At 42.8% G+C, this 27518-nt stretch overlaps 1 pseudogene; it reads right to left on the reverse strand.

Moving 5' to 3' along the window:
- Positions 1-215: 215 nt before the first annotated feature.
- On the reverse strand, positions 216-26196 carry LOC138801786 (splicing factor 3B subunit 1-like; annotated as a pseudogene).
- Positions 26197-27518: the final 1322 nt, after the last annotated feature.

Genomic DNA, 27518 nt, shown 5'->3' on the forward strand with positions numbered 1-27518 from the left:
GGAAAATTAGATCGTTAATTTTTCATATTTCCTTACATGTAAAAAAAAAGAAAAACACATAAATTAATAAAAAAAAATAACAAATTCAGTTTTAACACTTTCAGATTTTTTTTTTACTTGGCGACACATTCCCTTTAAATATTTAAGCAAATACAAAAACATGTTAACAGCTCAAAGAATAAGTACACTGAGAAAAAGGCAAGCACAACATGGACTTATTTTACACAAAATGTTTATTTGCCTAAATACACATCCCTTTTAAGCACCAGGAATGTCTGAACCACAAAAAAGAATGATCAAAAAATGCAGATATTTAATGACATCACAGCTTTCTGGGCCACATTTTTACATGAAAACATGCTTATCTAAAACATATGCTATAAAGCTTCTGCAGGGAACCTTTAGTACTACTTCTAAAGCACTTAAGCATTTAAAAAATAAAAAAAAAAAGAACAAATGAGACATGTTTTATAAGATGTAATCAAGCTCATAACGAATGTAAGTGTTCTTTTCATCATTGTAGATACGAGGATAGTGTGCAATAAGCGCATCTTGTGATCCGATATATATTGAATTGTAAATTTTCCAATAAACGTCTCTGACCTTTCTGGCAGGATGGAAAAGGCCCTACGAATAAAATTTTAACATTTAATTGTAATAATTGAACATACAACAGAAAGGTTACATAGCAGAACACGAGTGTTAAAGGGGATTTTTCATCTTTTTACCATTACTAAATGGAAACGAATAACTAACAATTTTGTTCTGTGTGTCAAATTTCCAAGCAATTAGTGGCCCATTTACTCTGCAGAGCTTAAAAAAAGGGGTATTTCACCCCCCAAAAATTTTCTTTTATAAATCAACTGGTGCCAGAAATTTGTAATTTACTTCTATTAAAAAAAGCTCAAGGCTTCCAATACTTATCAGTTGTATGTCATGCGGGAAGTGGTATTGTTTCCAGTCTTAAGAGCAGAAGAGGTTTTCTATGGGGATTTGCTACTGCTCTGGACAGTTCCTGACATGGACAGAGGTGACAGCAGAAAGTACTGAGAGAGACTGGAGAGCATACACCACTTCTTGCAGGACATACAGCAGCTGATAAGTACTGGAAGATTGGAGATTTTTTTTCTCTAGCAATGATTTAAAAGAAAACATTTTGGTGAACAACCTCTTTAGATTTGTATGTGAGCTCTATGTGAGTATATTTGTACACAGCCTATATGACGCTCCACTTTAAACCTCCTTTTATATGCTCTACCATCTTCAGTCTGCGTGAGCTGTCCTGTCCCATAATTAAACTTTACACTGATGTGTAACTTTCTCTTAAGGGTTGTATGGCTGATTAAAGCATAAGGGTTGTATGGCTGATTAAAGCAAAGGGCTGCATAAACAATCTAGCAATTGTTCAACCCTGGGGGTTCAATTATCAGGGTGAGTAACATCCAATAAGTTTACCATTTATCTGCTCCTTAACCCCTTAAAAGGAGGCCTGTCACCCCCCGTGCCAGGGTGACAGGCTCCCGACCCCCAGCTAGATCCCCTTATACTGACCTCATCTGGCAGAGTCCCGCTCCTGGAGCCGGTCCCGCGATTGAGAACTCCCAGTCAGAAGCCGGTCCGCACACTGTGGAGATAGGCTCCACACCCCCAGCTAGATCCCAGCTATGGACGCCGGACCTATCTCCACAGTGTGCGGACCGGCTTCTGACTGGGAGTTCTCAATCGCGGGACCGGCTCCAGGAGCGGGACTCTGCCAGATGAGGTCAGTATAAGGGGATCTAGTTGGGGGTCGGGAGCCTGTCACCCTGGCACGGGGGGGTGGGGGGGGTGGTGACAGGTACTCTTTACAACACATGGCGTATATTTACGCCCTGCAGTCACCTCAGGGAGTTCAGAGCAGGGCCGCGCAGCGACCCCGCTCTGAAGCGCCGCGGTCCCGGGTGGGGCATGTAACCCGGGACCAAGGCCCCCTAGGGGATTTCTAGTATAAGTACACTGATCTCTCATTGAGATCTATGCTGTATTGTTATACAGCATAGATCAATAAGATGGGCACTGGATTGCTTCCAGCTGCTGCAGCCAGAAGCAATCGAGTGCTGATCCGGGATCAGCGCCATTACAGCGCAGACCCCGGCCCAAGCCAGATGTGTGGATCGCTCCTCCAGGACAACATCCCGGGGGGGGGGGGGGGGCGATCCACCCCACTAGACACCAGGGAGCGGCTGCAGTAAGTAATCGGATGCAGCTGTCAACTTTGACAGCTGCATCCAATTACTTAATTAGCGTAATTGGATGCAGCTGTCAAAGTTGACAGCTGCATCAGATTACTTACTGCAGCAGCTCCCTGGTGTCTAGTGGGGTGGATCGCCCCCCACGGGACGTTGTCCCAGAGAAGCGATCCACACATCCGGCTCGGGCCAGGGTCTTTGCTGTAATGGCGCTGATCACGGCTAAGCAATCCAGTGCCCACCTCATTGATCTATGCTGTATAACTATACAGCATAGATCTCAATGAGAGATCAGTGTACTTATACTAGAAGTCCCCCAGGGGGCTTCTAGTAAAAGTGTCAATCACCCCCCTTTTCCCATGTTATAAATAAAAAAAAAAAATAAACAAACATGTTTTGCATCGCTGCGTGTGTAATCGCCCTGAACTATTAAATTTATCACATTCCCGATCTCACACAGTAAACGCCAAGAGCAAAAAAATTCAAAATTGCGCATTTTTGGTCGCATCAAATACAGAAAAAATTTAATAAAAAGTGATCAAAAAGTCGCATATGCGCAATTAAGGTACAGATAGAAAGAACACATCATGGCGCAAAAAATGATCTAACACAGCCCCATAGACCAAAGGATAAAAGCGCTATAAGCATGGGAATACAGCGGTTTTAAGGAACATATATTTGTTACAATGGTTTGAATTTTTTACAAGCCATCAGATAAAAGAAAAGTTATACATGTTAAATATTTTTGTAATCGTAACGACTTGAGGAACATGTATAACAAGTTAGTTTTACCCCAGGGTGAACGGAGTAAAAACAAATACCCCCCAAATAAAAAAAATGTGTTATTTTTTTACAATCACCACACTTTGAATTTTTGGGGTTTTGCAGTGTACTTTATGAAAAAATTCAGCCCGCCATTACAAAGTACAATTAGTGGCGCAAAAAAAAGCGCTCATGTGGGTTTCTAGGTGAAAAATGCAAGTGCTATGGCCTTCTAAACACAAGTAGGAAAAAAAAAAAGCGCAAAAATGCTAATTGGCTCTGTCCTTAAGGGGTTAAAGAGGACTCAATTTAGTGAAAGTTGATCTACCTACTTTTTACACCATTTAGATCCTACCTTTCTTTTGGCTGTGCTTTTAAAGTGCCACTGTCGTTTCATTTTTTTGCATAAATCAATAGTACAGGCGATTTTAAGAAACTTTGTAATTGTGTGTATTAGGCAAATATGCCATTATCTACATTTTAAGACTTTCTACAGGTCCCCCCCCCACACACACACACACACCTCTCTCCTTCACTGCTCATCAGGAAATCTTAACTTGCTTACATCAGACGAGCCCTGTCTACTCTATGGAAAGGGGAGGGGGAAGAGGGAGATTAGTCACCAACAGAGAACAAAGGATTACAAAGTGGGAACTGTGTGAAAGCCAGTTTTTAGAGGTCAGTGCTGACTTTTTGGTGCCTCATCTCCCTCCACCCCTCCCCTCTCCATAGAGAACCATGAAGACAGGGGGGAGAGCTTCAAACTGCTTTTTCATGATAAAAATGCATTTTTCAGCTAATAAACCCAATTACAAAGTTTCTTTAAAATCACCTGTACTATTGAATTCTGAAAAAAAAAAATAAATAAATAAAAAAAAAAAAAGGGAACCGACAGGTACACTTTAACCCCTTAAGGACAGAGCCTGAAATGGCCTTAATGAGAGAGACAAATTTTATGAATATGACCTGTGTCACTTTATTCATTAATAACTTCGGGATGCTTTTACCTATCCGGCTGATTCTGAGATTGTTTTCTCGTGACATATTGTACTTCACATTTCTGGTAAATTGGAGTCGATACTCATAACAAATCTTTATGAAAAAATCCCAAATAATGTGAAAAAATGTGAAAAAATGCATTTTTCCAACTTTGAAACTTTTTTGCGTATACAGAAAGTGGTTATACCACATAAATTATATATTAAATAGCATTAGCAACATGTCTACTTTATGTTGGCGGCATTTATTAAACTATCTTTCATTTTTTTTAGACAATAGGGAGCTTAAAACATTAGCAGCAAATTTCCAAATTTTCAGTCAAATTTCAAAATCAGATATTTTTAGGGACCTGTTCAGGTTTAAAGTGTATTTGAGGGGCCTGTATGTTAGAAAGCCCCACAAAGCACCCCATTTCAGAAACTGCACCCCCCAAACTCTGCAAAAGCATATCCAGAAAGTGTTTTAACCCTTTAGGGGAGTCACAGAAATAAAAGCTAAGTGTGTAAGGAATTTGAAAATTTTAATTTTCTGTGCAGAGATTTTATTGTAATCCAATATTTTTCATAATTATAAACCTATTACCAGAGAAATGCACCCCAATAATTATTGTCCCGTTTCTGCAGTTTATAGAAATACCCCATATGTGACCCTATTGCGCTATTTGACGCAACCACAAGCCTCAGATATAAGGGAGCGCCTAGTGATTTTCAACGCCTCCGTTATATTTGGTCATTTTTGACTGTACCACTTCAGGTTGGCAGAGGCTCTGGGGTGCCAAAACCTAAAAAACACCCCTAAAGGGACACCATTTAGAAAACTACACCCCTCAAGGAATGTAACAAGGGGTGCGGTGAGCATCTGGACCCCATAGGTGCTTCACAGATTTTCCGAACAATATGGCGTGAAAAAAAAATATATATTTTTTTACACTAAAACGTTGTTCTAGCCTTCAATTTTTCATTTTCTTAAAGGGATAAGAGGCAAAAAAAGACACAAAATGTGTAACGCAGTTTCTCCCGAGTACGGAAATACCCCACATGTGGCGATAAAGTGCCAAGGGGGCGCAGGACGAGCCTCCAAAGGGAAGGAGCGCCAATTGGCTTTTGGAAGCTGAATTTCACTGAAAAGAATTTCAAGCGCCATGTCGCATTTACAAAGCCCTCGTGCTGCCAAGACACTGGAAACCCCCCACAAGTGACCCATTCTGGAAACTACACCCCTCAAGGAATCTAACAAGGGGGGCAGTAAGCATATGGACCCCACTGGTGACGGGCACAAATGTGGAACAATGTGACGTAAAAGTAAAAAATTTCATTTTTTCACTTTCATGGCACAAATGTGCCCGTCATCAAGGGGTCCATATCCTCACTGCACCCCTTGTTAGATTCCTTGAGGGGTGCAGTTTCCAGAATGAGGTCACTTGTGGGGGTTTCCAATGTTTTGGCAGCACGAGGGCTCTGTAAATGCGACATGGCTTTCATCATCCATTCTAGCCAAATCCAACCTCCAAAATCCAAATGGTGCTCCTTCCCTTGGGAGGCTTGCCCTGCGCCCACATGGCGCTTTATGTCCACATGTGGGGTATTTACGGACTCGGGGGAAATTGCTCTACACATTTTGTTTTTTTTCCCTCTTTTAACCCCTTGTGAAAATGATAAATTCAAGGCTAAACCAAAATTATAGTGTAAAAAATGTAATATTTCATTTTCACGCCACATTGTTCCACATTTGTGCCCGTCACCAGTGGGGTCCTATGCTCACTACACCCCTTGTTACATTCCCTGAGGGGTGCAGTTTCCATAATGGGGTCACTTGTGGGGGGTTTTAACTGTCTTGGCGACACAGGGGCCTTTTGAATGCAACATGGCCCCTCGAAATCCATTCCATCCAAATCCAGCCTTCAAAAACCAAATGGCGCTCCGTCCCTTCGGAGGCTTACCCTGCACCCGAATGGCGCTTTATGTACACATGTGGGGTATTTCCGTACTCAGGGGAAATTGTGCTACACATTAAATGTTTTTTTTTTATCTTTTAACTCCTTGTGAAAATGAAAAAATCATGACAAGATTAATGATTTAGAGTAAAAATTTTACAAAAATTACACTAAATGTTGGTCTAGCCTTGATTTTTTTTTTCCATTTCCACAAGGGGTTAAAAAAGAAAAGGAACACAAAACGTGTAGGGTAGTTTCCCCTGAGTACGAATATACCCCACATGTGGGCATAATGTGCCATATGGGCACAGGGCAAGTCACCAAAGGGACAGAGCGCCATTTAGAGGCTGGAATGGAGGATAGAGGCCATGTCGCAATTACAAAGCTCCTGTGCTGCCAGGACAGTAGAAACCCCCGACAAGTGACCCCATTCTGGGAACTACACCCCATAAGGAATCTAACAAGGGGTGCAGTGAGGATATGGACCCCACTGGTGACGGGCACTTACGTAGAACATGTGCCGAGAAAATAAAAAATACAATTTTTTTCATTTTCACGTCCCAAATGTGGCCGTCACCAGGGGGCCATATCCCCGCTGCCCCCCTTGTTAGATTCCTTATCGGGTGTCGTTTCCAGAATGGGGTCACTTGTGGGGGGTTTCTACTGTCCTGGCCGCACAGAGGCTTTGTAATTGCATCATGGCATCCTCTAATGGGAATGGCGGCCATACCTAATTAGCTGGGGAAAAGGGACCATTCTAATTTATTTGGGGGTATTAGGCCAATTATTAGTTTTTAAGGTTGGAAATGACAGGTGTCCATCAAATTCAACCTGTGTTGATCCAGAGGAAGGCAAAAACCCCTCGTGAGGCAGACGACAGTAGCCTCATCACAGGGGAAAATTCCTTCCCGACTCCATAATGGCGATCAGAATAATCCCTGGATCAACGTGACCCCTGAAATAGGAATAAGGGACAGAATTTAGATAATGTAGAACTCTGATGACGTGTGGTGCGCCTTGGAGCGATCCAGTATGCAGAGGCCGGGGTGATCAGGACAGGTGTCACACTGGTAAATGTTGTCCTTCCCGATCCCCCTGTTACACCCCACTCTGCACTTCTTCTGAGGTCTCCTGTTTTCCAGTGTGGGGGACGTCACCTGGAAAATGTTGTCCTGGTGCGATACGGGGTCCTTCATATCCAGAAGCGCTGGGTCCGCTCCATGGCTGCTTAATATTAGGGCTCTATTACTACTTCTGATATTTTCGGATCGTGACGCAAGCTACAGTAGCTCGGGCAGCGAGGGACCAGAAGAGGGGGTGCTGGTATAAAAGTTATCCCCGTACAGGTGGTAACCTTTATCCAGCAGTGGGAAGATCAGTTCCCGGACGATCTTCCCACTTGTTCCGAGGATGGGGGGGAGGGGGCATCTGGGGTCATCTGGGGCTGGATTCGGGTGTCCCTTCCTACATACACTCTAAGGGTACGTGCACACTGCGGAATCGCGACAGATAACCCTTCGTGCATTCCGCAGTTGGCACCCGCCGGCGGACTGATGCAGGCGCACGTCTCCGTCCGTGTCATAGACTCCATTCTATGCACGGGCGGATTCCGCTCTCCGTCCAACGTGTTCATTCTTTGGACGGACGGTCGAATCCGCCCATGCATAACATGAAGTTTATGACACGGGTGGAGACATGCGCCCGCATCAGTCCGCCGGCGGGTGCCAGCTGCAGAATGCACGAAGGGTTATCCTTCGCCATTCCGCACTGTGCACGTACCCTAGATCTGTAAGTGTACCCTGAGGTACGCTCACACAGTTTGTAGAATTTCACACCATACCGCCATCTCTTATTGGGACGGTACTGGCGGAAAAGACGTGTCTGGGGGGCTGCGTACGCTACGCTACCCCCAGACACGTCACTGGATGATGAGGATGATGAGGATGAATGGAGGAAAGAAGGATCCCCCCATTCATCCTTACTGGCTGTTTCGGTGTCGGAGGCAATAACGTATGCTTCCGACACCGAAAACACCCTAGGGGCCATCTTTATACAGGGACTAGTATATGGGGTATGTAGTGGTGTAGTGTCAAACTTTATTCAATGTAGTGTGGTGTAATGTAGTGTTTTTTTACGTGTTTTTTTACAGTAAGTATTAAAAAAAAAACTACGCCAACAAAGCAGTTGCTGATAAATGCCACACTTATGTGCGGCACTTATTAGCAGACCGTGGCAGTAGAATATAGAAAAAAAACACCCTACGCCAAAAAGGAGGAGTTGCTGATTAGCAGCGCACTTTCGTGCGATGCTGATCAACACTCAGCGGCGATAGGGTGCGGAAAATAGAAAAAAAAAAAATTGAAAAAAACAAACAAAAAACAACTTTTTCTACATTCTGAACATCCCTGTAGCTGCTAATAAGTGTATTACACATATCAGCCGCTAGAGGGCAGCAGAGCGCAAAATACGGAAAAAGCAGACGCTGGAGCCGAAAATAGCCGAGAGAAGCCGAACGTGACGTCACGGAGGAAGCCGAAGACCCGAACGAAGACGAGAGACGCCGCGAACCCGGAAGACGCCGATCAGGAGCCCAGGACAGGTGAGTAATGTACAAATACCTGCTCTGGACCCCTCGGCTACCTAGCTGAGGGGTCCAGGGCAGGTATTTACTATATTGTGGGACTCTGATCGCCGTGCCACCGGCCCGATCGCCGTGAACGGCCGGGCCAGTGGCACGGTGACCACCATTACTTTTTACAGTAATGGCGGTCGGTGCCGTTCTCGGACAGCACCGACCGCCATTTTTTTCCGGGTCATCGATGACCCGGAAAGGTTCCGATCGCCGCTATTGGCTGATCTGAATTGATCAGCCTATAGCAGCGATCGTAAGCACAGGGGGTGTTAACCACCCCCGTGCCGTGAAGCTAAGATGGCCTGCTATGATTTATAGCAGGCCATCTTCCCCGACCGCTGTGTGTGAAACACACAGCGATCGGGGAAACATCGGGCGTACCTATATGCCCGTTTGCGTTAAAGCCCAGGCAACGTGGGCGTATGGGTACGCCCGATGTCGTTAAGGGTTAAAGCATGTGTTTTTTATTTTTTTACCTTGAATTATTTTTACTCCCAGACCCAGGCTGCCAAATAATGCAAGTCTGTGCATTTGTAAAAGGACACTGAACCAGGAATAAACGCACACTGCGCAGACTTCTCCTGGCTTGTTCTGCTATCACAGTCTGAACACTCAGAACACGACCGATGACATGACCACTTTGATACGTCAAAAGGTTTTTTTTCAGTGCACATTTAAGTTTAAAAAGAAAAAAAAAAAAAGTAATTAAAATATTATTTACCTGTAAGCAGTACTGTAGCATTCTGCAAGGCCCAATAGCAACTCTAAGACCTTCAAGAGCTCCCATAACAGCTTGGATTACATGAGGAGAGGTTTCAAATACATTCGGCCATACATAATTTAACAAATGGTTCAAAGAATCTTCGCACCCAAATCCATATACACCTAAAGACATATGCTGCACAACTGCACTTGCTGGTTGTCTATGCACAAGATCTCTGTAAGACACAAAAAAAGTAAATTCTTCTAAAATCCAATTTGTACCTTAAACACTCATTTTAATTAGCAGTAAACGTTAACGATCATATTAAAGTGCTAGGATCACACAGTTTTTATTTCTATTCAAGGCATGTTATACACGTATTAAAAGAAAACAATTATGCGTTAATGGATATTAAGAAAAGATACTGCTTTAACTCACTTTTAACTCCTTCCCCCATATGGACGTACCGACACGTCCAAATCTGCTTGCCGTTTCCTGCTGATGGACGTGCCAGGGATGACACGGGCGCAGGGGGGGGGGGGCCTTCGGTCAGTGATAGCCGGGCACCTGCCGAGATCTGGACTGAGCCCTATAGGAGCTGCGATCAGTGCGATCGCAGCACCTATAGTGCTGCATGAAGGGAGAATCCTCCCTTTGTCCTCAATTGGGGCTGTGCAGTAAGATTGCACAGCCCCGATGGAGCTGTGACATCAGGGGGCTTCCCCTAAGCCTCCTGGTGTCACAGCTACGGTAGCTGGTCAGGCTCAGCCTAAGGCTAAGTCTGATCAGCTTTTCCTATTACAGGCATATTGTACTGCAGTGCTGATCAGAGGAATAGTACACAATTTTAGTATCGCCGCGTGCTTAATGACGCTGACAATACAATTATTACATGATTAAACCTGTGTGGTGACCGAGAAAATTTTATATTAGAAGAAAGCTAATTTTTTCATGAAAAATAGCATTTTTCACAAAATTTTGTTGCATATCTGCAGATATATACAGTATATACAGTGAGTACACCTACTAATACTGTACACTGAGCAATTTTACTATACTCACTGTATATACTGACAGCAGCTCCCTGTGTACCTCAGAGCTAAAATCAGGCTCTCCTGCTCTGTGGTGTTTCTTTCTATGAGATGGTTGACATAGAGGAGCATGTGACCATGCCCTGCACCAGTGTCTACCACTGAGCCTGTATATGCCTATTGTGGACACTGGGGGGGGGGGGGGGGGGGGGGGCGGGGCAGGGTCACATGCTCCTCCATGTCAATCATCTCATAGAAAGAAACACCACAGAGCAGGACACCACAGCTTGGATGAGGGGAGTGTGATTTTAGCTCAATGAGGTACACATGGAGCTGCTGTCAGTACATACAGTGAGTACACTTACTAATACTGTACACTGAACAATTTACTAATACTGTACACTGAACAATTTTACTAATACTGTACACTGAACAATTTTACTAATACTGTACACTGAACAATTTTACTACAAAGTGGCCAAACCCTTTAAGCTATATAGAAAAAATATATGCATTTGTGCAGACCACATTTTATCTCTGTTGAAATCAAGGAAACAAACTGATGAGATGCAAAAACCCACTGAAATCAACGGGGCTTAAATGGATGGATCAGTTTATTCTAGTTTCCCACTTCACAAAAAGATGAATTAAAAAACAAAACAGAAAAAAAACACAGCAATTTAAATTATAAATACTGAAACACTAAAGTGGACAGAAAAACACAGCCAGAACGAATACAAACTACTGCAAAAAGTAAATCATGATTTTTTCAATTCTCTTTTTTGACGAGAAACAGCTGAGATACAGTAAGGTGTCATCAATTGCCATAAGTTTTTTTACACTGGGATCCCGTGATCTTGTAAACAGGAACCAAACAATCTTACCTGAATTGAGCGCTTAGATGAGCATGTTCCCTGCTGCTCCATTAATTCTCTATGGAGTAAATAGAGTAGTGGTGAGCATGCTAGTCTCTCCACACTATTCAGCCGGAGAGTCCTCTGCGGTTAGACACCAGCAACCAAACAGCATACTGTGAGTTTGAGTTATAGTTTACGAAAAGCCAGAGAGCCAGATTACAAATTTCTAATATTTCTTTTAGCTTACCTGTAATATCTATAAATACACATTACCATATTGCAAGCTAGAGGTAAAAAAAAAGGTGTGGCAAACTGTATGCAGCTGTACCTGGCATCCACTGCAAGAGGCTTTCTTATCTGGTGGACTGGCAGCCCTGATGACCTGCCAGACGCTGTAAACTGTCATACTGATAACAATGGGATCGGTTCAAGCATCAGTTTCACTTAGGTGCTTTTCTACTGCATTAAAGGGAACCTATGCCAGGCCATGTCACAGTTGGCAGGGCCAGGGGGCAATGTAACAACAAGTCCTAACTTCTCTCTCCGTGCCCACACTGAAAAAGCAGGACCAGCCTTTGGAACCCTGTTGGAAGGCATTGCCTCTGCATCCATCCCCCACCCCGAGTTGAGGAAAATGCCTGTCACGGCTGATGGACAGCCTGCTCAGCCAATTAGTGACTGGAGCAGCGGCCAGTCCATCAGCCGGGTCATGATTTGTGCAGTGCCTGGCGGTGGTCCCAGAGTGAAGATCCAGGGCTGAAGAGGCACAGGAAGTGAGTTACTACCCTTTGTTACTTCCCCATGCCACTGCCTTTAAAGAAGAAGAAACAAAAAGGGGGGGGGGGGGGGGGTCACACTTCTTTAACAGTCATAAAACTAATTTATTTGTTTTTTTTGTTTACCATAACTGAAAATACAACTGAAAATATAAAATGTAAAGTGTTAGACTAATTTACCTGTCCATCAAAGCATCTTCAAGCAGAGGTGTTACAGCATAAATATAATCTTTTCCCATTTCTCCAATGTATTCAAAAAGGAAGGACAGAGATTTTAACACACCATTCTGGACATTCAGTTCTGGCACTCTGTATTCATTCATCAGCGCAGGAAGAACAGTAAACGGTGAACATGTTTCAGCCACAATAGCAATAGCCACTGTGGTGCACACTCTATTTTGTCTTTCTTGTACTTTTAAGTTATTTAAAAGTGTTGCAAGAACATCATGAGGTCTAGAGAGGGGGAGGAAAAATCAAAACCAGACTTAGGATAGACTTCAAAATAACAATATCATGGTCAAGCAAAAAACAGAACCATTTTTTTTTTAAATAAAAAGCTAAATTTAAAATTCCCACCACTACACCACTAATATGGTACCAACTAACTATAGATCATAGTGGAACAAATTAGCCTCCAAGCAGCTCTGTAGGTGGAAAAAAAAATGTTATAACTCTGGAGGAGATGTATAGAACAGCGCCGGGAAGCTGATCCTTTTTTGAACAGTGACCCAGATTCCACATACTGCGCTGTTTTATTCCTGGGCACTGGCTAGGACTGAAGCACTGGAGATGGCCAGCCTGCACCCAGTGGGGAAGAAACCCTCTGTAATGCGGCTCCATCGATTCCTATGGAGCCATGTCATAGAGGGAAGGGGTTTTTTTTCCACTGGGTGCAGGCTGGCCCACCTTAAGTGCTTCTGCCCCGAACGGTGCCCAGGAATGAAACGGCGCCATAAGCATGAACCTGGGCGTGGTTAAAAAAAAACAACAAAAAAAAAACAGGCTGTTATTTCCACGGAAAAACGAATGTACTGCAGTTAATTAACACTTTAAATGCCTAGAAATCCTTACCCATGGTGGTATACTAGGCAGATCAAATTACTGTGTAAAAAAAAATAAAAAAGTTTTTTCATCAATAAAAAAATACCATCCTATAATAAAAGTTTTAATCTCCTTTTTCTCGTTTTATAAATAAAAATGTGATATGGCTGTATGCAAAAATTAGTCGAACTACTAAATTATCGCATTCCCGATCTTGCACAGTAAAAGAACCGCAAAAATGTCAGTGCTAAATTGCTGATTTTTACCTATACTCAAGCAAGGTACCAGTTATGGTAAAGTACAGATAATGGCATAAAAAATGACACCTAATAGCCCCATAGACCAAAAAAAGATGATTGTTTTTGTACTCACCGTAAAATCCTTTCTTGTGGCTTCATTGGGGGAAACTGCACCAGTGGGTATAGGCTACTGCCACTAGGATGCGACACTAACCAGAAGACGACTACTCCGTCTGGCAGGCTATACCCCTCCTACAGACACCAGGCTAACTCAGTTTAGTCACAAGCAGTAGGAATTAGCAACCAAAAACACAGGTAAAAACCAGGCTGGTCCGGAACGAGAACCCAAGAACAGAACAAGGCCCGAGAGCAAAAAAACAAAAACAAACAGGTTGGGAGCAGTCTCCCCCAAATGAAGCCACAAGAAAAGGATTTTACGGTGAGTACAAAAAAAAATCCTCTTTTCTTGTGCCTGTCATTGGGGGACACAGCACCAGTGGGATGTACCAAAGCAGTCCCAGAGGGATGGGAAAAAAATAAAGACTACAATCCCCATGTGGCCTGCCTAACGCACGGCGACCTGCAGAACCTTGCGACCCAGACTGGCGTCAGAGGAAGCCAGGACATGGACCTGATAGAACTTGGAAAAGGTGTGAACCAAAGCCCAGGTGGCAGCCTTGCAGACCTGGGACACTGAGGCCTGATGGCGAACCGTCCAAGAGGCCCCCACTGCCCGAGCAGAATGAGCAGTGACCTGAAAGGGAGGAGCCCTTTGTGCGGACCCACTGGAAATACAAACGGAGTCAGAGCGATGAAAAAAAGCTGTGATGGACAGGAAAATCCGTATGGCCCGGACAAGGTCCAAACAATGCAGGGACCGTTCCCTAGGATAGGAGGGCACAGGGCAGAAAGAGGGGAAGACAATGTCCTCATTAAAGGTAAAACGCTGATACAACCTTCAGCAGGAAGGAAGGAAGGAAGGAAGAGGGCGTAGCACTACCTTATCCTTGTGGAGGAACAACAAACAAGGGGAGCGAAAAGAGATCGCCGGCAATTCAGACCCTCTACGAATGGCTGTAATCTCCACCAAGAAGGCGACCTTCCAGGAAAGGAGACGAGGAGAAACTTTTCGCAGAGGCTCAAAGGGAGGGCTTTGCAGGACCTAGAGGATTAAATTAAGGTCCCAGGGCTCAACAGGCTGTTGGAAAGGAGGAGCAAAATGGGCCACACCCTGAAGAAAGGTCTTCACTTGAGGGCGAAAGGCAAGAGCCCTCTGAAAGAGAATAGACCAGGGCGGAGACTTGAGATTGCAAGGTGGAATGACTGAGGCACTTGTTGAGGCCAGATTGCAAAAATGATAATCTTGGGCGTGGAGCACAACAAAAGGATGAAAAGTATGTTCTTCACACCAAGAAAAGAAGGCCTTCCCCATCCGGGCTTCAATTATGGTTTGGATGACCGATTCTGAGAAACCACGAAACTTCAATACGACAGATTCAACAGCCATGCAGTTAAACTCAGCTGAGGTAAATTGTGGTGGAATATTGGCCCTTGTGAAAGGAGGTCGGCCCGCAGGGAAGATGCCAGGGGGCGTCGGCAAGGAGGTGCACCATGCACCAGCGCGGCCAGTCTGGAGCTACAAGAATGGTAGGAACGCCGAGTGCCTTAATGTGCTTCGGGACTCGTGGAAGAATGGGCAGAGAAGGGGAAGGCCTAGATCAGAGAACTGTTCACATGGGGTCACCAGGGCATCCACCGCGAACACTCGAGGGTACCTGTCTAGAGTCAAATAAGTGGGGAGTTTGTGGTTCAGCCATTGATGCAAGTAGATTCACGTCTGGGAATCCCCAACACCGGCAGATCTGAAGAAACACTCCAGGATGCAGGGACCAATTCGCCTTGATCCAGTTTCTCGCGACTGAGATAGTCTTCTGCCCAATTGTCCACCCCAGGAATGTGGACTGTCGAGAGAGCCGGAACAAACTGCTCCACCCAATGGAGACCGCGAGCAGCCTCTGTCATGACAAGAGTGGCTCCTGGTGCCGCCTTGATGGTTTAAATAGGCAACCGTTCAGGAGGTCGGTTCACTGAGGCAGGGCTAGGAAGATGGCCCGGAGCTCCAGAAGGTTGATGGGAAGCCGAGACTCCATTGGGGACCAAGAGCCCTGAGCCGTGTGGCTCCCGAAGACAGCCCCCACCCGGACAGACTGGCATCCATGGAGAAGGCATCAATCTTCTTATCCACTGGGTCTGTGAGAGAGGTACCATCTGCCAGAAGCAGAGTAGCGGACTTGGAGAGACGTGAAATAGGAGGGTCCAAAAACGGGGCACCGTCCATGTATAGACCAAGTCAGGGGAGAAGGGAAACAAAGCCTCTGTCCATTTAGAGGATGGAATCCGACAATCAGGGTGTTTCCACTCCTTGTACAAGAGATCTGCAATGTCCTAGTGACTGGGAAAAAGCAGGGTCTGTCACTTATGACGATTAAAGGAGACCTCACTCCTGGATGTAGAAATGGACTCGTCCTCAATATGCAAGGTGTCCCTGCACTGCACAGATCAAGGCCTGCACTGCAGAGGCCAGCTGATCCTCCCTTTCAGACTCTGAGGCAGTCAGAGGGGTCCCCTGAGATGGTGGAGAGGGGTCGCTGGAAAGCGGAACCGCCTGCAGTGTGTCTGACTGGAGAAATGTCAGAGGAACACAGAGAAGGTGACCAAGAGTCTAGGGTCTGTTATGAGACTGTTCTCTGTAAGGGGAATAAGGAGATATCCTGGAGGGTGCCACTGGTGGAGGGCAACCGCTCAATGTCATGAATCATGACCTGAGACAGCTTCGAGAGGTCACCGATCGCCTGGGACAGGGACCTGGCCCAGTCAGGAGAGGCTACATCTGAACTAGGAGGGAGGGCCTCCTGGGAGTTGGCACAAGGGTTAAGGCACAGCAGGCAGAGGGAACCAGGTTGACCGCAGGGAACTTCTTATTACAGCAAGCACTGCTGTACGAGCTGCCTAGGGGGGGGTCGTACCGGGGACCAGACATGGTAACTAGAGGAGCTGCCTGGGGAGTGAAGGAGAGGATTTCACCCACTGGGTGAGCCTACCCAACCCTGGAGTTGGTGCTGCAGTGGATGGAGAGGCTGCTGCACAGAAACCGTGGTGCTGAGGCTGAGGGAACAGCAGCCCACCACAAGCTGCGCTGCAGGGAAGGAGGAGAAAGGGAGGGGGGCACAGGAGGAAAAAGGTGGGGGCTACAGTAGCCAATGAGATCAGAGCAGGCGGGAAGGGCCAAAAACGGGCAGGCGTTCCGCCCCTGTGACATCACTCGTGTGCGCCACGGCAGCCTAGCACCGGCAAAAGCCGGGGAAGAAGGATCCCACGAAAAAAAACCTGCTGTCCCCTAGGAACTGCTGTCCCCTAGAGACGCCCTCTAGCCCCTTCTTCCTGAGGTGCCTGGAAAAGGGGGGGGGGGGGCTACAACTGAGTGAGCCTACCAACAGGGGAGCTGCAGGAGAGGGAGGGCTGTGTTGCAGGTGCTGCTGGGGCACTGGAGTAAGATGGGCACAAAGAGCTGCTGTACTGCCTGGGACAGGGGGACAGTACTTGGCCAGGAAGAGCCCCCCTCCCTGCTGAGAGAGAGACCCAAGGGCGCTAGGGACAGGAATACTCACCTGTCCGGAGTATTCAGGTGGGCGCAGGGTCACCCCTTCGGCCACCTCGCACGGGTATCCTGCCGCAGGGAGCGGCCATTGGTGGATGAGTGACCGGCGCAGGGGAAGTAAAAAGAAAGAAAAAAAACCTTTCAGTGCACCCTCAGCTACGTCTGGTGTGGCAGCCCACGCCGACGGTCCCCCTGATAACCTAGGAAGGAAGAAAAAGGTGCATAGCACCTGTGTCTACCTTTTACGGACACTAGACTAAAACTGATTAACCTGGTGTCTGTAGGAGGGGTATAGCCTGCCAGGCAGAGTTGTCTCCTTCTGTCTAGTGTCGCCTCCTAGTGGCAGTAGCCTATATCCACTGGTGCTGTGTCCCCCAATGACAGGCACAGAAATAAAATCGTTATAAGGAAGGTAATAGAGCAATTTTAAGAACACTGGGGACATTTACTTAGGAGTCTAATTTGTGTAACTCTTCTAATGAGGCTTGGTGTATATTTTGTTCCAATATTTATTAAAATTTAACACTGCCATAGTGAATGCATCTAAGTAAAAAAAAAGTTGCAAAAATCGTTGCAGTACAGTAAAAAAAAAAAAAAAAAAAAAACACATTCATCTGGTATTGACAAGACGTAAGCCTGCACCAGTTTGTGATAAAATGATGAACTGGGCAGAAACCTCGGATTATGCAAATTTTTGGACGAATACTCAAAACAGGCAGATACCCTTTAAGGACGAAGACAGTTTTCATTTTGTGCTCCTCGTGTTTAAAAGGCCACTTTGCTTGTATATTTTCCCTTACAGACCCATACGAGCCCTTATTTTTGGCGACACCAATTATACTTTGCGATTACAGACTTAATTTTTATGTGCAGTGACTTACGGCGACTGAAGGAGACCTCACTCCTGGATGTAGAAGGGACTTGTCCTCAATATGCAAGGTGTCCTGCACTGCACGGATCAAGGCTTGCACTGCAGAGGCCAGCTGATCCTTCCTGTCAGACTCTGAGGCAAGATCAGGAATGTGATAATAGTTCGGGTGATTGATAAAATTGCCCCTATTTCAATTTTGTAAAAAAGTTTTAATTTTTTTTTTTTTTTCAATGACAGGCAAAATTTTTGCATAATATATGCTGCGAAACCAGAAAAAAATTATATGCGTGGTGAAACTGAAGAAAAAACACAATTTTTTTTCTTTTTTTTAGGGGGGTGGGGGGGGGGGGTGGTGAAGGGGGCTTCATTTTTATGCTGTCTCCCCAATGGAAAAACGGATATGTTATATATGTTCCTCAAGTCGGTACGATTAAAACGATATGCAACTTGTATACTTTTATATTAATTGATGGCTCATAAAAAATAAAACCTTTTACAGAAAATAAACGTTCCTTAAAATCGCTCTATTCCCATGCTTATAGCGCTTTTATCCTTTGGTCTACGAGGCTGTGTGGTGTAATTTTTTGCGTAATGATCTGTACTTTCTAATGGTACCTTGATTGCGCATATGCGACTTTTTGAAAGCTTTTTATTACAATTTTTCTGGATTTGATGCAACCAAAAATGCGCAATTTTGCACTTTGGAATTTTTTTTGCACTTACACCGTTTACTGTGCGAGATCAGGAATGAAAGAAATAAATTAAGATTTTGGGCAATTACGCACGCAGCCATACCAAACATGTTTGTTGATTTATTTATTTTTATTTATAAATGGGAAAGGGGGGTGATTTGGACTTTTATTAGGGGAGGGGGTTATTTATTAATAAAAACCCTTTATTCTTTTTTCACATACAGTAATTAGAAGCCCCTGGGGGACTTCTATAACCACAGCACTGATCTCCCATTGAGAGGGGGGGGGGGGGGTTTGGGGGAGAGATCCCCCACTAGAAACCAGGGACAGGGGCCACATACACTATTCAATACAGCTGTCAGCTTTGACAGTTGCATTTGAATGGTAATTAGCCAGCCACGGAAGCTAAGACCTGCGGTCCCTGGCTGCACATAGAATCAAGGATCGCGGGCTGCAGAGAGGGCTCACGTCGGGAGCCCTCTCTGATCCTCCTTAACAGCCGCGTTGTTAAGAGGTTAGGATAATCAAAAGCAGGAAAAAAAGAAAATGGTTACCCAATTGCTTTAGCAATGTAGCCGAAAGTGTTAACAGTGGCTCTTCTGATCGCTTTTTTATGAGCTTTTAGCAACTCCAACAATTCAAAACAAATCCTCATCCATTCTCTTGCGGATACATATTCAGCTCCCCTAAGAGAAATAAAGAAATAAAGGAATTTTAGACTACAGGAGGAGTGGAAAAAAACACACACAAAAAAAAACTAATCTCATACCTGTCAGCAATCCGACCAACCAAATCAATGCAGTTTTCCTGTACTTTTTCATGCCTGTTTTTTCAAAATGGGTGTAAGTCTTGGCAGCAAGTCTTTTATTGGAGGAGTCATTTTATGCATACCTATTAGGAGATAATTAACCCTGTAACTAATAAATTTCTATATATTTGATATGTAAAAGTGTCATTAATAATTACCTATAACATTAACAATTGCTTTTAGGGCTCCTAAAATGCTTCCAAGTACTTCAGGATACTCCTCTCCAAGATACTCATACAAAACCACACCTAATGGCCCATTAACTTTTCCTAAATTGATGGGGAAAAAAGAAAATAATAAAAATATATATATCCATCCACAAAAAATGTGCCAGCTCATTATTTTGCAATATCAGGAGGTTATATAGGCAAACCTACCTCTTGACAGGTTTTCATGACCACTGCAGTTCGTGAAATTAAGTCTGCAGCTTGCTGTCTCACTTTTGCAGATTTGTTGTTTAAGCGCCACAAGACTGTTCCACATATCTGGGGCAGATATGGTTTTACTCTTTTTCCAAGAGCATTGACAACCGTTCCAAAACCATTCAGCATCACAGAGTCCTGGGTAAAAAATATCACATTTAGCCATAACTACAAAATCATCAAGATCAGTAATAAATCATTACTACCTTGGAATCAATACTGGGTCTGCAAACTGGAAAAAAAATAATTAAAAGTGTACATGTCACTGTATGGCCTTTTTAAATTTTACTGAGCAGACAAAGCTGTCAACGAAATTACCAGGTTGCTGTGGAAACATCCTAAGCACAGACGAGTTCTGTACATGAGCCTTATTAAAAAGGACAGGGCTTGTGCCCTAAAACTTGTTTTCACAGCAACCCAAACTTTACTCGGCAGCTGCACTTGCACAGGTAAAGATCTGCCTTAACCTCTTAACGACGCATGACGGGTATACCCGTCATGCGGCCGTTAAGTGTAAACAGAAATATTTTATGGAAAAATTCAGCCTGTCATTGCAAAGTACAATTAGTGACGCAAAAAATTAGGACTCATGTGGGTCTGTAGGTGTAAAAATGCAAGTGCTATGGCCTTATATACACAAGGAGGAAAAAACGAAAACGCAAAAACAAAAGTTGGCCCGGTCCTTAAGGGTTAAAGCATACCTATTTCTAAAACTAACTTTTGAGATGGCTGACATGTTAAAAGTTATTGATCAGAGCTGGTCTCACTGCTGACATTCACTCTGATCAGAAAATATATTTGTGGCAGCATGATGGAATCCCAGCCGGCCACGCAGTCTATCAATATTCCCCGGCTGGGGAGAGGATCATACAGCAGTGATCTTTCCCCAGCTATATTTCTGATCAGAGAGGGTCCCAGCAGTAAGACCCGTTCTGATCAATAACTTGACATGTCTCATGACATCTGAAAAGTTATTTTTAGTGACTGTGCCTATTTAAGGCCCTATAAAAAGAGCTGATTATCTGTCAAATGAGGCAAATATCACCTCATTTGATAATTGCTTATTAAGCGATCCCTCAAACTCACCCTGTCAAAAAAATCATTTATCATCTCACTATGTAAGGAAAGTGTATTTGACTGCTAATTAAAACAAAGGGGCACACAATCTAGATTAGATGTTTAATAGGCTTTGTAAATGAGTGCCATTTTAGCAGATCAGAAGTTTTTTACTGTGCAACTCTGGGTGTTTAACAGAGGAACAAAGAATTACGCAGCTGCAGAGTTCCTCCAAGCAACACTGCCGCTTGCATATCAAAGTATGAGCATAAACTTAAAACACAGACAAAATCAAAAAGTGTTTGATGGCCAATTATATAAAAATATAGATAATTTCTAGAACTGTAAAGCTTTGGTTCATGTTTACAAGTTTCAGTTAGCAACAGGAAAAAAACTGAATACATACTTCTGTAGTCTGCTCCTGGAAAGCATAAAGGATTCCATCAATCAACTGCTCTTCCAATTTGTGGTCAATATCTGCAGCGCCAAGATTTCCCATAATTTTTTCTATTGTTTCCATAACCATTTTTCTGTATTGTTCAGCTTCATCTTTTAGGTCATCAACAATTCTAGAAATTATTTCTGCAGCTCCCACTTTGTTTGCAAGTTCAACTGTGGTGTCCACCAACTACAAATAGAGAAGGGGAAAAAAAAAAAAAAAGAAAGAAAAGGTGCCTTTATTTAAGGGCTGCAGCCTTGTATTTTATTGCTATGTATATATGTTACGAAGCCTTGAAAAATGTTAAAACCTTTACTAAACCATAAAATTGAGAGGAGAGACAAAACTGTGCTTACCTGTCTGTAGTTTCTTCTGTCTAATGCCATTCTATGCTGCCAGAAGTGTTTAAAAAATGGGGGGAGAATTTCTGTCTTTATGTAATTTGCTTCTACACCGTCGGTACCACAGCACTGCTTAACAACCTGCAAAAACAATTAGCATTAAACTCTCTAAGTACTTATATTTAATAATTTAAGAGAAACAAAAGGATTGTTACCTTAAGCACTATTTTCTTCATTTCTTCATCAGGAGACTGAAATTCTCTGATTAAAATCAACATCACTTCTCTTGTATAGTAGTTTGCATACTCAGCATCCATGAGAGGAATAAGGTATCCAATAGCCTTTAAAAATGCAGCAAGTCCCTGCAATGCACAAAAAAACAAACAAACAAAGCTTAAAACCTGCTCATCTGTAGTGCAATTATCTCGAAATATTTAAGTCTCACAAGTACCTTTCCTCTGTGCTGCCGAATACCTTTCCACAGTGGCTTTAACACTGAATCAAATGATTCAATGCCATAGGGAGTGGCCGCTTCTGCTAGCGCTGCAATAGCCAAAGCACTGATTGTACGAACTTTCTGTTGCTCATCAACCAATCCTTAGAATAAGAAAAGCAAAAAAAACTTTATGCAGATGACAAAGAACAATAACTGGTAATGCTGAACATTACAGCTTTGAGAAACACCTTAAGGGTGCGTTCACACCTACAGGATCTGCAGCAGATTTGATGCGGTGTTCAGTTATTTAAATGAAATCTGAAAGTGTAATAAAAATAAAGCCCTGTAGGTGGAAAAATAAAAGCACTATGGCTCTTAGAAGGCATGAAGGAACATTGCATTAATTTGACCCAGAAATCCATGCAAGGGCTTTGTCTTGAAGGGTTAAAGGAGAAGTCCGGCGAAAATTTTTATTTAAGTATTGTATTGCCCCCCAAAAGTTATACATATCACCAATATACACTTATTACGGGAAATGCATATGTGCAGAGGGCTGCTTAGTGTCCCTCCAGTGCCCTGTGTCGCTCAGTGTCCCCCTGCCATCATCCTCTCCAGCAGCCACAGCCTGCATGGCTCTGGGAGTCGGGTCGTGACATCACCATTTTATTCAGGAAGTGAAGCCTTGATGCAGTAGTAAATGCAGGGAAAAAAGCACTTTATGTGCATTTCCCGTAGTAATTGTATATTGGGTATTTGTATAACTTTTGGGGGGCAATACAATACTTTAGTAAAAATTTTCGCCGTACGTCTCCTTTAAGAAACTTAAGGAATTAAAATAAGCAACAAATCTACCCGGGAAATTGAGATGTGAACTTAGGGTCCCATTACACAAAACAGTTTAATTATTGGCCGTACTTGGCTGATTACCGGCTGATAACAGTTTCATGCAATAGCTCATGCTGAAATACAACGATCAGCCGACACGCACAATATCAGCTTATAGTAGTGTTTCAGCATGTTCTATTATTCTGACAATGATAGTGATGGTCTACTGCCCGTCATTCCATGTTGTATAATCAGTGGCAGCAGACTGTCGCTCTTTACTATGGGCATCCCAGACAATCTAAGGCCATGTAATATGGCTCTTACTCTGTTACAAAGATTTCCTTTTCAATTAAAAGGGGTTGTCCACTTTGTATTAAAAATTTTAAGTAACTGTAACTGAGATTAGTAACTGTACTCACTGCACTTACTGACAGCAGCTCCATGTTTACCTCAGAGTTTTGTTTTTTCTTATTGTCAGCCTTCTAGTGGCAGCAGCCTATAACCGTGGAGTCTGTCCCCCCCCCCCCCCCCCCCAACAAGACGCACAAGAAATCAGACTCCCCTCCTCTAGGCTGTGTCGTCATCCTGCTCTGTGGCATGTGAACCCTGTCTCTAGTGTCCACCACTGAGCCTATATATGACTATGGAGGATACTGAGGGCAGGGCACATGCTCTTCCATGCTCCACAGAAACTTCAGCACCAGCAGTGTTCGCTAATTAACCATTTAGATGCCGCTGTCAAAACTGACAGTGGCATTTAAATGGCTTTTAAAAGCCTTCCCTGGTGGTCCAGTGGCCGGATCTGCCTCCCACGATGCGATCTCGGGAAGTTGATAAACTATACTTACCACCCAGGTCCTCTTCGGGTTCCTCTCTCTGTCCCAGTGCAGCAATTGCTACAGGCTGTCTGCAGCAGCCTGAAGAAATCTAACACAGATCACATCGATCAATGCATACACTGCAATGTTTTGCATGGATCTATATAAGCAACCATGATATTGCTTATAGAAATCCTCTAGTGGGAGTATAAATAAATGTTAAAAAAAAAAGTAAATGTAAAAGTTCGGGGGTGAACTTTGATGCAAACTTTTAAAAAGGTTTTTTTCCACATTTATGAAATAAAAATATAAACCAAAAATTTCTAAAAAATTTTTAAGTCACTGTGTGCAGAATCACCAAAGCTAAAAGTTATCACTAGCCTGATCTCTCACAGCAATCAGTGTATACGCCAAAACCTGCAAAAATTGCAAAATTGCAAAAATTTCCAAATTTTGGTCACATCCATAAAAGAATGTAATTAAAGTGCATATATGCAAGTGTAGAACCGATTAAAAAAAAATACAAAATCTTGGCACAAAAAATTACCCCTCAAATAGCCTCAAACACCACAAAATAAAAGTGTTAAGGATCAGAATAAAGCAACTGTAAACACATTTTTTAAAAGTTTACATTTGTTTAAAAGAGAAAAAATAAAGATATATAAATTGCCTATTGTTATCAAACCGACTTGAGGAACATACATAACATGCCATTTTTTACCACACAGTGAATGGCTTAAGGCAGTACTTTCAGAAAAAAAAGCAGTAATTTTTGTTAAAAGTGGGAAAAATTAATCTTACCATGTTCAATAATCTCCACCAAACTTCTGAGATGTGGCAAAATAGCACATCCCATAAGAATGGCAATTTGCTGCACAATCTTGATTCCAGTGTGACGTGCTTGCCACGATTTCTTACTTTTGCAGACAGCTTTCAGGAAAGGAAGCAAGGAGGGAATTCCAAGGGCAGAGGCAACCACTGCAAAAGCTCTGGCAGTTGTATTACGGACATATTCATCCATATTGTCTATATCTGGTCTCATTGTAGAAATCATTGTGGCCAAGCCAGCAGCCTAAGATAAGAAAGAAAACACTCAAATTAAAGAGACTTCACAAGTAAGAAACAGCAGCGGGTATTCACTACCTATGACACAATCCCATCACCTGAGCTCACATGATACCGCCCCAACACTTCTGCGCTGTACATGAACATACAGTAAGTTAAGAACATAAAAAGACTATAAATTAAAAAACATTATTTCCTAAATAAAATTGTAGTAAAAATATACAACCTATTAAGCAGCATAAAACAAAACCACCCTTCCACCAATTTGATATAGCCAGGTCCTCCAGAAAGACAGAGAGGTAGGTATGTTTAAGATTAAAGTGTTTATTCAACAGTATTATAAACTAGATAAAAGATAGACTAAAAACAATATTAATTGATAAACCTGCAAAAACAGTCAATAATAAACGTATAACATTGATGAGTACTCTATGCATGCATGCAAAAAAAAAAAAAAAAGTGTGATGAAAAATGAAAAAAATTGAAAAATATATGAATGAATAAAATAAGAAAAAAATAAATAAATATAAAAAAATAAAATAAAAATGTAAAAATAGATAATAAATATATGGGAGTTGGTCTGTTTATGGATGTTGACCAAGTAATACAGCAATATGAGTAGTAAGAAAAAATATATTGCTGGAAATGGATATTAGTTCATATTCCATATCCTTTATATTTGTAGTTGCGGGCATATACCGGTAATTTCAAATATAAAGGATACGGAATATGAACTAATATCCATTTCCAGCAATATATTTTTTCTTACTACTCATATTGCTGTATTACTGGTCAACATCCATAAACAGACCACTCCCAATATTTATCTATTTTTACATTTTTATTTTATTTTTTTATATTTATTTATTTTTCTTATTTTATTCATTCATACATTTTTCCATTACACTTTTTTTTTTTTGCATGCATGCATGCATAGAGTACTCATCAATGTTATACGTTTATTATTGACTGTTTTTGCAGGTTTATCAATTAATATTGTTTTTAGTCTATCTTTTATCTAGTTTATAATACTGTTGAATAAACACTTTAATCTTAAACATACCTACCTCTCTGTCTTTCTGGAGGACCTGGCTATATCATTCTTTTTCTGTTTGTTCATCTCTCCTAGGGTATAGGAGCCCCTTCAGGTTAACCTCGTTAGACTTAATAGACAGTTGATCTCGCACTTACATTCTAGTTTTTCACTTCCACCAATTTTACCTTTTACCCAACTATAAAAGGAGGAATTTACTGAAATAGGTGCCAGTAAACTAGCGTAAAACAGTGTAGTTCAAACAAAAAGTTTAAAAAAAATTTTTTTTAGACAACCTTGCAACTCTAGAAACTTGACGTAATGATTATAATTTCACCTCAATTAAAGGATTAGCTGATAGAAGAGGAGCTTATTTAAAGGACAACTCCGCGGGACCTGGAGAGAAAAAACAAAAACAAAACACAGACACACCCCATACTCACCATCTCTCCGGTGACTATCGCCACTTGAATCGCCTGCCGTCCGCGTCTCTCATCACCTCCGGCTGCAATCCCCTTACTTCCGGTCCATGAGAGGCTGGCTGGAGCGGATCACATGGCTTCCAGCAAGCTCAGCCAATCAGGGCCCCAGCCAATGAACTTGCGCACCAGCAGCCTTCTCATCTCCCATTCACTTGGGAAGAAGACCTGGCCCGCCCCGCCCCACAGCTCTGACGACATTGTCACAAGATGGCGCCCTCGAGAAGAGGACGGTGTCAACAGTAACTGGTAATGTATACTTTAACTTCGGGGGGCAGGGGGGATTCAGAAGTGGGGGAAGGAGGCCAGGCCACTTATTTACACACATTACAAGTTATATAACTTTGTAATGTGTGTTCAAGTTTAACCCTTTAAGGACGTGGCCCATTTTCGTTTTTTTACGTTTTTTTTTTTTCGTTTTTTCCTCCTTTGTTTTAAAAAGGTCATAGCACTTGCATTTTTCCACCTAGAAACCCACATGACCCCTTATTTTTTGCGTCACTAATTGTACTTTGCAATTACAGTCTGAATTTTTGCATAAAGTACACTGCGAAACCAGAAAAAAATTCAAAGTGTGGTGAAATTGAAAAAAAAACGCATTTCTTTTATTGGGGGAAATGTGTTTTTACGCCATTCGCCCTGGGGTAAAACTGACTTGTTATGCATGTTCCTCAAGTTGTTACGATTAAAACGATATATAACATGTATAACTTATATTGTATCTGATGGCCTGTAAAAAATTTCAAACCGTTGTTAACCAATATACGTTCCTTAAAATCGCTCCATTCCCAGGCTTATAGCGCTTTTATCCTTTGGTCTATGGGGCTGTGCGAGGTGTCATTTTTGCGCCATGATGTGATCTTTCTATCGGTACCTTGATTGCCCATATACGTCTTTTTGATCGCTTTTTATTACATTTTTTCTGGATTTGATGCGACCAAAAATGCGCAATTTTGCACTTTGGGATTTTTTTGTGCTGACGCCGTTTACCGTACGAGATCAGGAATGTGATTAATTAATAGTCGGGCGATTACGCACGCGACGATACCAAACATGTTTATTTATTTATTTATTTACTTTTATTTAAAAACCTGGGAAAAAGGGGGTGATTCAGACTTTTATTAGGGGAGGGGGCTTTTTTACTATTAACACACTTTATTTTTATTTTTTTACACATATACTAGAAGCCCCCCTGGGGGACTTCTAGTATATACACTTGGATCTCTCATTGAGATCTCTGCAGCATAGATATGCTGCAGAGATCCATGAGATCGGCACTCGTTTGCTTTCGGCTGCTGCAGCCGAAAACGAACGAGTGCCGAGCCGAGGACGGCGCCTCTTGGACCGTCCGGCCGGCATCAGTAACGGAGATCC

The sequence above is a fragment of the Dendropsophus ebraccatus genome, chromosome 9, assembly GCF_027789765.1.
Source record: "Dendropsophus ebraccatus isolate aDenEbr1 chromosome 9, aDenEbr1.pat, whole genome shotgun sequence".
Taxonomy (NCBI): Eukaryota; Metazoa; Chordata; class Amphibia; order Anura; family Hylidae; genus Dendropsophus; species Dendropsophus ebraccatus.